The sequence below is a fragment of the Macrotis lagotis genome, chromosome 1 (assembly GCF_037893015.1).
Source record: "Macrotis lagotis isolate mMagLag1 chromosome 1, bilby.v1.9.chrom.fasta, whole genome shotgun sequence".
Classification (NCBI taxonomy): domain Eukaryota; kingdom Metazoa; phylum Chordata; class Mammalia; order Peramelemorphia; family Peramelidae; genus Macrotis; species Macrotis lagotis.
Window position 1 is genome coordinate 86,958,919 of NC_133658.1, and position 10,360 is coordinate 86,969,278.

General features: G+C 37.4%; 1 pseudogene; it reads left to right on the forward strand.

Moving 5' to 3' along the window:
* The first annotated feature begins 9,020 nt into the window (after positions 1 to 9,020).
* LOC141513818 (FUN14 domain-containing protein 2-like) lies at positions 9,021 to 9,646 on the forward strand (annotated as a pseudogene).
* Positions 9,647 to 10,360: the final 714 nt, after the last annotated feature.

Sequence of the window (10,360 nt, forward strand, 5' to 3'; positions counted from 1 at the left end):
AGAGGAAGTTCAGGGAAATCAAAGGAGACTAGGAGACTATACTGAAGATATAGCTAGAAATCAGGTTCTGGGCTATAACTTGAATCTTACCATTCCTGAAATTAAAGTATCTAGCCTTGATACTATCTCCTGATTACCTAATAAGTACTAAGAGTATAGGAATACAATATTTCAGAACTGGTAGTAAACTGAGAAGTCACAGAGTTTAGCTCTATCATTTCTAAAGGTGTAATAGAATGAGCACTGGACAGGGAAGCTAGAGAGGAAGTGATTTGTCCAAAACCACTCAGTGAGTTAGTAGGAGAATTGGGCCAAGAATCAATCAATCAACCAATGAGTATTATTAAGTTTGTTCTATGTGTCAGACATTAGGAATAAAAGTACAAAGCAGAGTATCCCCTTAACGAGACTACATTCTACAGAAGGTTTACGACAGCTTCATGGCAAAATTAATCAAGGCATATATCAAATATAATAGGGTGGGACAATGAGTAAAAACTGAGGGACTCAGAAAAGACTTATTCAAGGGATAGAACTTAAAATGAGTTTGAAGAAATGTAGGATTCTAAGAAGCAGAAATGAGAGAGCATGCCAGGAAGGGAGGAGAACCTGTACAACCAGGAGATGGAATATTGTAAATGGAGAATAACCAGAAGGCCAGTTTAGCAGGAAATATAAAGGACATGAGAGGGAGTTATATAATCATCCTGGAAAAGTTGGCTGGACTCAAATCCTAAAGTATTTTAAATACTAAGCAAACAAAATTGCATTTTACCATAAGGGCAAAAAAGGAACCATTGAAACTTCTTGGGCTACTGGAGGCAGGAGTAACTGAGTTCAAATCCAACCTCAGAGCTGTGTGGCCTTGGGCAAGCCACTTAAACCCATTGCCTTGCAAAAAAAAAACCTAAAAAAAAAGAAAGAAACTTCTTGGGCTAAAGGGACATGCTCTTGTACTTTAGTCTTATCAATTCAGTAGTTGTATGGAGGATAGATTTGAAAGAGAAGGGTTGGTGTCATCATCATCATCATCATCATCATTATTATTATTATTATTTTCATCATCATCATCATTATCATTAATTTGCCTCTAGTCATCCAGATGCTAATTCATTCCTTGAACCTGAAGCTTCTTACTGAACTCAAATAATTTTTATAGAGAAATTCAGAGGGTTGCTGATATCTTTAAGAACTGGGCTCTGGGAGAAAATTGCATACATATATGCTTTCAAGTTCAGTATTTATTATTAATAGATCTAGACAATAAGCAGAACATTAAATAAAGCCCTTTATTTTTATTTTATTTATTATTATTATTTAAATGACTGCCAATTTCTGAGTTTCAAATGCTCCCATTGAAAATTTAACAATCATCTCTCAAAGCTCCAGACACTCTTAGAAGAGAACCACGACAAAGCAAAATCACAAAGTCCCCAGAGAAGAAAGAGTATAGTGAAAGAGAAGGTTGTCCATAGTATCAAAAGATACTTTGAAGTCAAGGATAAGGAGGACCAAAGGAAAAAATTATTAGATTTAACAATAAAAAAATCATTGGTGATCTCAGAGAGTCACCAATTTCACCCATGTGGTGGGGGAAAAGATAGATTGTAAGATGCTAAGGAGTGGGAAGTGAGAAAATGTAGGCAATGAGATAGCTTTTTCTCATAGTCCCAAGAAAGAGAGGAGAGATTGAGAGTGATAGCCTTAGGGATTACCAAAATCAAGGGAAGTTTTTATTTTGTTTTGAATGGGGAGACCTAGGCATGCTAGTGTTTCTGCTGTTAAATTATTCAGTTGTATCTGACTCTTTGTGACTCCATGGACCAGAGCATGTTTCTATTCTCTACTATCTCTCGAAGGATATCTAAGTTTATGTTCATTGTTTCCTAGACATTAGCATCTCATTCTTTGCTATCCCCCTTTCCTTTTCCTTTCAGTCTTTATCAACATTGGGGTCTTTTCTCATGAATCCCATTTTCTCATTATGTGACCAAATTATTTCAGTTTTACTATTTAACCTTTCAATGAATAGTCTGAATTAATTTCTTTAAGTTTTGACTGATTTGATCTCCTTGCTATCCAAAGGACTCTCAAAAACATCAATTCTGCAGAACTCAACTTTCCTTATGGTCCAACTCTCACAACTATACTGGGAAAAGCAATGGAAAAACCATACCTTTGACTATATAAGCTTTATAGCAAGGTGATGTCCCTGCTTTTTAATACATAGTCCTTATTTTCCATAATTTTCCTTCCAAGGAACAAGTATCTTTTAATTTTATAGCTGCACTCACCACCCCCAAGAGATCTTTGACCCCAAGAATATAAAATCTGATGCTACTTCCATTTCTTCTCACTCTATTTACTAGATAATAAGAAAAAGAATTACAACTTTGGTTAGGAAGAAAGAAGATGATCAAAGCTTCAAAGATCTGGAGGAGAAAAAAAAGATGGACTCAAAGCAGAGAGATACACATTGGCGAGATGGAAAAAGAAGAAAATAAACATTTTTGATGCACCAGACATGTGCTAAGTTCTTTGTAATTATTATCTCACTTAATCTTCACAACAACTCTCTGAAGTAGTTAGCATTATTAATCCTTATTTTACAGTTGAGAAAACTGAGGAAGATAGAAGGAAAGGGATTTGCCAACAGATCACAAAACTAGGAAGTATCTGAAGATTTGAAGTCTTTCCATTATATTGCCCACATGCTTGTATCAAAGTAGGAGTGGAAGATGAGAAAGAACTCAGATTGGACTACCTCAATTTTTTTCACTGAATATAAGACAAGATTTTTTTTTCCTGACAGGAAGGCAGTAAAAGAGGTAGCTTTAGAAGAGAAGGGGAGTTTGTTCTGATTGTCTTTCAACTAATATGGAAATATGATTACATAGTTATATTTGCATAACCTATACCAAATTATTCTCTGTCAAAAGGGAGAGGGGAAGAAAAGGAGGAAGAAAAAAATGTTACGAATCTTACAAAAAATTCTTACAAAAAATGAATGTTGAAAACCATCTTTGCATGAAGTTGGAATAATAAATAAATAAATTTCAATTTCAAAAAAGGAAAAAAAGAAAAGGGAAGGTTTGGAAAACTGCTGTGAAGAGTGAGGTAGAGAGTTGATCTGAAAGAATAAGAGAATTGTGCAACAGTAAGGATCCAAGTGAGACTGTAAAATATATTGATGGTGATCCAGTCAACCCAGTTGTGAGACTTTCAGGGGTGGTGTTTGCCAACACAGGAACAAAAATATAGAAGATGGATAGGGGAAATAATCCTGAGTATGATGTCAATAGGACAATGGGGCAAAGGAAGGTATGAGAACAGTATAGAGTTGAACTAATTCACTAAAAGGTTGAGGTTTTAAACAGAGGAAATTAAAGTCAGAGCAGTGGCCTAGATAGAATCGGGACTGAAGATCTCTAAGGACAGATAGGTTTAGGAAGGCTGTGGCATAAGGAGAGCTAGAAAGACAGGAGGGTATAGTTAGAGATAATTCAAAGTTATGGATTGTGGAGGTTGAATACTTCTGGAAGATCCAGCTATGACCATCCTTATGACTGAGATTGAGAAAAGGTACAGGTCAAAAATCTAGAACTCCCCGTCCAGTTTCCATTTGACTAACATCATAAATTAAAGCATCTAGGGAGCACAGTGAAGATCATACTAGAACTAGAATCAGGAAAACCTAAGTTCAACTCTAGCCTCAGACATTTCCTTGCTGTGTGACTGCCTGCTTCAGTTTCTTCTATAAAATGGAGATAACAAACAGCTTAGTACAGTGCTTAATAATTGGTTATTTCCTTTCTTTAATTAAGACTCAAACTCCCTAACAAAAGAGGGCTCATAGAGAGAGAATAATAACAGAGTACAATTCATGTACTGTCAAAAAAAGAATTAAGTCTCATATCTCAGAGCTGCTCAAGTGGGAGTGGCAGCTCAACATTCAACAGCATATTACTCTACAGGATTGTTGTTATCCCCTTGCAATTACTCTGCTACTTTCTAAAGGAGGTCAAGGCACTCAAACCATCAGCCAAAAATCTCAGTCTGACCTTGTGAGTGAAGCAGAAAAGCGCCAATATATAGCCTTGAAAATGGCAGCAACAACACTCTTCTAAGGCTATGTATGATTATAGAATTTAAAGAGATCGTTTGGGTTTTTTTCTGGTGTAAATGAGTAATCATCTAACCCTATTAGTCATCCCCTTGAGAATCAACAAAGCAGCCGGGCTCTACAGCTGGTGCAAGGTTTCTGCAGCATGTTGACAATTGGAACAACTCACAAATGGACTAACTATATGTTGTCATTCCATTTCAAAATTGACTTCTCTGCATATGAATATACTGTGACGGATTAGACCCAACCTTACTGTTTGCCTGGTTTCAAACAGTATGTGTTCCTTGAGTCTTTTCGAACTACTAGGGAAGAACTAGGATTGAAAAAAAAATAGCTCTGGACCATTGGACCCTATGGAGCATCCTTTAGTGAGGATCCTAAACTTGTCCTCCCAGTGCTTATCATGGATGCTGCCCAGGGTCAAAGATTTAAAACAATAGCTCAAAAGAGCATTCATTAAATACATTCAGCATTGATTAAGTACCTTCTGTCAGCTAATAGTCATCTACTAAGTGGCTATTATGTTCCAGGTACTGTATCCTGTGATCTGTGTTCAGAGCTATGCTCTAAAGACTTGTTTCCTTACTTTACTACAGTATGGAGGTGATCCTGGATTTTTGGAGTACAAACCCTAGTAGGTCTTGCCACACCAGAAAAGCTTTGAACATGGACTTTGTATATTTATCATCTACAATCTAGTTTAGTTCATAGAAGTTTATCCCCTGAAAATTGACCACTAAATGAGGATTTATTTTTTTTTTTTTTGGTCAAGTACATTCTGAAACCATTTACGTGGACATGGAGGACTTGTCATTTATATTGGTGAAGGGAATGTCCACCTGAGGAAATCACAGCTCCTTTAAGGTACTGGAAGTATTGGAAGATTATAAGCAATTAACAATTGTTTATTTATTTGATTGAGTGAAAGACAGAATGATGTAATGATTAGCGAGCTAATAGGTAGTAAGGAAAATACAAAGATAAATAAGGAAAGAAAAAGAAAGGGAAGAGAATAAGCCTTTATGTTGCATCTACTGTATGGCATATGGCCCTTAAAGGTGATTGTATAATTTAATTCTCACATTTAATCCTCACAACTCCTGAGAGAAAGATGTTATTATTATTATTCTCATTTTACAGATGAATAAATTAGAACAAATAAAGGTTAAATGACTTACCCAGAATCCCAAAGTTAGTCAAGTTTATGGAGCCAGATTTGAACTTCTCTAGATGACAAAGTGGATAGAGCTACATTTTAAGTGCCATTTAAATCATGAAGACCTGAGTTCAAATTCAGTTCCAAACACTTATTAGCTGTGTGACCTTGGGCAAGTCACTTTGCCCTGTTTGCCTCAACTTCCTCATCTATAAAATGAACTGGAGAAGGAAACAGCAAAGCACTCCAGTATCTTTGCCAAGAAAACCCCAAACAGGGTCATGGAGAGTTGGTTGAAACAACTAAGCTTTCTGACTTTAGACCCAGCATTTTATCCTCTGTATCACCAGTTGTGTCTAGGCAGAGAGTTTGGTGATCTGTGTTCCCAGAGCGTGGGTACAAATTGTGAAAAATCTGATTGGTCCATGTGCATTGTTAAGTGTCAGTAATCTTCAAGGAGTGGGACATCTTGTATGAGTGGAACCACTATCACTTTGACAAACTGGGGGGGGGGTCTAGACTGGCAGACTCTTATCTGAGATATGATGTTTGTCCTCCATTCTTGAAGGAGACCATGACACCAGGGAGGTGATGTCATGACAAGCACATGAATTAGATTTGAGTAAGGGGGGTGCTACATCACCAGTCTCACTTTTTCCTCCAGAGTCAGCTGGATCCAGTGGCCAGACATGGATCAGGATGACTGGACATGGCCCTGATGTGAGGTGATCAGGGTTAAGTGACTTGTCCAAGGTCACACAGCTAGAAAGGGTCAAGTATCTGAGACCCTATAGTATCACAGAATCTCAGGTGCCATCTTATCCAACCATAATAGAATAGGGAGCCTTTCTTCTATAGGAGAGGCAGCATGGTAGTATAAGAGGAGTATAGGGCTTGACATCAGAGGACCTTCATTTAAATCCAAGCTTTGCCATTTACCCCCTTTATAACTTTGGGGAAGTTATTTTAGTTCTCTGGATCTCAATTTCCCCAGTTACAAAGCAAGAAAGGTCTGGCACAGGCTTCCATCTCCTCAAACTTGTACTATTGCAGTAGCCTACTGGTTTGTCTGCCTACCACCAATGGTCCAGTCCATCCTGCACTTAATCAGCAAAGCTAACCTTAATTCCTCTACCTCAGGTCTGAACATGTCAGTCCTTTCTCATTAAAGTCCTCGCTATTACTTAGAGAATCAAATATAAAATATTCTATTTGATGATTAAAATCCTTCATAACCTGCTTCCTCACCTCCCTGGCCCTCACTTTCCAGATTTTCATCTTATACCCTTCCCTCTCAATGTTCTCCTCTATCAGTAACACTGGTCTCTGCTTTTTCTTGAATGAGACACTCTTTTTCCCAGCACTAGGTATTTTTACTGACTGTCCCTCATGTATGAAATGTTGGCCCTCCTCTTCTCTGTCTCCTGATTTTCTTACTCCTTCAAATTCCAGCTAAAATCTAACCTTCCATAGTAGGACTTTCCCTATTTCTCTTAATTCTAATTCTCTCCTCTGTTGATTATTTCTTATTTATCCTGTATATAACTTGTTTGTAAATAGTTATTTGAATCCTCTATTATACTTTGAGCTCCTCAAAAACAGAAACTGACTTTCATCTTTCTCTATATCCCCAACTCTTCATATAGTGCCTGGTAGATAATAAATACTTAATGTATATTAACTGATTGATTGAAAGACAGAATGCTGTAATGATTAGTTAGCTGACCTTGGAATCAGGAAAACATGATCTGAAGTTCCACCACTGACATCTAATGAACTCTAAGTTTTCTTACTGGGAAACTCTCTAAGCTAGAACTGGAAATTTATATTAGTGAAAAAGAGAGGCTTGAACTAGATGATTTCTTTGGTCCCTTCGAGCTCCAAATCTATGAACTTGTGAAAATCCCCAATTTGTGGTCATCTAGTTTCCTCTTGAGGTCCTAGTGATGGTGATGGCAATGGTGACAGTGAACTCACCATTTTTGGAGATAGTTAATTCCACTTTAGAGGAATTCTAGTTATAAGGAAGTTTTCTCTTACATTGAACCCAAATTTGCCTTTTTTTAATAACATTGATATCATTTAATGAATGAAACATTTGTATATCCAGCACCTAGGATAGTGAATGCCAATATGATAAATGTTTTTGATAGATGGATTGATCCATCAACATTAATCATATGCAAGACATCATGTTGAGTGATGAAGATGCAGAGATGAACATTAATTTTGTTCCTGTTCTCAAGGAGCTTACAATTTACCTCTTTTGTTTAAAATAATAAATGTTCAAAATAAATGTTTTAAAATGGTGGGAACCAATCGATCAGCACTGTAACCTTCAAGTCACTGCTAGAGCAATCAATTAACTAAGTCTGTGCTGGGGTTAAGGATGTAAGTTGAGGGAGGTTGAGAGGATAGTGTTCTATGTAATTACTTTGAGCCTTTTGGTGACTGTGACCATTCCTTAGAGCTCCATGATGATATCCATTATGTTGTGAGTAAACTTTGTGGTTCTTCCTATAGCCATCCCCCACAGGAAAGTAGTCTAGGGTTTAGCAGTGGTTAAGGATAGCATAGGGAAAGGGGTCTTTACTTTGACTTTCAGAGAGAATAGAAACATGAAGAAAACTAGAAGAGAAGACAAAAAAAATAAGGCTCAAATTGCAAAGGATCTACTTGGTGTCTTAAGGAGAAGGAAGGGAAAGAGGAGAGGGAGGAAAATGTGGAACTCAGAATCTCACAAAAGATGAATGTTGAAAATTATATTTACATGCAATTGGAAAAAATTAAATGAAAAAATAAAAGGATCATAGATTTAGAATTAGGAGGCTCCTTAAAGTGTACCCAATCCAATCCAATTATTTTATGGAAGAGAAGTCAAGGTCCAAAGAGGTTCAATGATTTGTCCAAGGTCCCATTGGTAGTAGCAGAAGCAGAATTTGAAGCCAGACCTTCTAGCTATAATTCCAGTATTCTTTCCACCATAATAGGATGACAGTGAAATGGAAAGGTGGCTTGTTTTCTCAGCCAAATTGATCAGTGGACTCCAGACAACTATTAAGCTCAAACCATTCTTTTGGATGACTGTATCTATTTATGCAATGGCAAACCCACACAGAGACCAGATAATGCTTGCTATCTTCACCCACACTAGTCAAATGTTTAGATAAACAAAGATGTTGAATGAAATTCTCTGTTAATTGAACAGAAATTGATATTGAATAGACATTATATCAGATCAAATTTCACATAGATGGCATGTGGGATCGATTATTAAAAGCATTCATCTCAGATTACCAGGAAATATACACTAGAGTACCTTTCCCAACAGGCAAGAAAGGAGAATGTCCAAGGGCAAATTCAGCCTAAGGAGAGCAGAGAAGAGCAGGGAGAAGGAAACAATTTCTTCAATTTCTTCGTCCTTTTTTCCCTCCTGTTTTACATCAAGATACAACTCCCTGCTCTGCCACACACACCCCCCCAAACTTTTAAAATTATCAATTCTTCAGAGAATTTATAGTATTGTTTCCTAGGGTCTCTCTGTCCAACCTATATATCCTCCTCTAAACATTCTCTTTCCAAAACAGGGAAACCTGATATACCTGGAACATTTACACAAGACTCTCGAACAATGGGAAATCTTGTGCAAATCTTCTAAGCTTCAAACATACTTAAAATGTGAGTTACAAGAGAAATTCAGAGGCAAGTTCAATTCAGTTAAGATACATTGTATTAGACATGGCCGCCACCAGCCAAGGAAATTTTGATGGAAGTTTTGATTCCCTTGACCTTGCTGCATTTGCTAAGAAGCAGCCGTGGTGGCAGAAACTGGACATGACTCTGGGCCTTCTGCAGAGAAATACAGTGTGGCCACCCAGCTTCTGATAGGCAGGGTCACTGGCTGGTGCACTGGTTTCATCTTCCAGAAAGTTGGCAAACTGGCCGCCACAGCAGTGGGTGGTGGATTTTTCCTCTTGCAAACCACACTGGTTACATCAAGGTAGATTGGCAACGTGTTGAGAAAGATATGAAGAAAGCCAAGGAGCAGTTGAAAATCCAAAGAAGCAACCACCTCTCTACAGAGGTGAAAAGCAAAGCTGAGGAGGTCCTGTCATTTGTGAAGAAGAATGTTCTTGTGATTGGAGGATTTTTTGGTGGCTTTCTTCTCGGCATGGCATCCTAAAGAGGCAGATCTTGATAACAACACTTTACATTTCCCACCTATGTCTTTCTTCAGGTTCAGTTGGGCCATTCTCTTAATTAGCAAATACATTATAGGAGCAGCATAACCCAAGTGGTCACAATCCTAGACGACTGAAGAAAACAGATGACCTGGCCTCATTTGTCTCCTCATTGGCCTTGTAGTTCTTTTGGGGCCCTGCTTTGTAATTCATTAGCTGTTTTCTAGGCTATAAGATCAAGCTTTCTTTCCTTCCCTGTAAAAGAGGTAATTGGGGAGAGATGTATTCTCAAACTCTAGCATCAAACCCACTAAGTACTCTTCCTGCTGGTCCCTACCTACTATAATGTGTTCTGCCTTGTGGAAATGAATATACTTGCCCATTGACCACCAAAAAAAAAAAAAAGATACATTGTATTAAACCTAATCTGATACCTTGGGGTTTTCACCAAGGATAGAACTTTAGTGGATATCCACACTTTTGTAGTGGAGGGAATAAGAGCCCAGAAAAAAGACTCAGTCAAAAGAAATAAGAGGAGAACCTGAAAAAAAAGCAGTGATTTCAATGGTCCATCAGGAATAAAAGTTCTTATCCATTAGATTAACAAAAATGAAAAACATTTTAAATGGTCATTGTTGGTAGGATTATGAGAAGACATGCAAATCAATGTACTACTGGAGGAACTGTAATTGGTTTAAACATTCTAGAAAACAATCTAGAACTATGCTAAAGAGGTCAACAAATGATTCACACCAGTTTCACCCATTGATATATCAAACTGTTATATACCACAAGAGGGTCAACAAGACAGGGAAGTCTCATATATGCAAAAATATTCATAGCAATATTTTTCATAGCATCAAAGAATTGGGGGGGGAGGATACCCAGGATGAATTA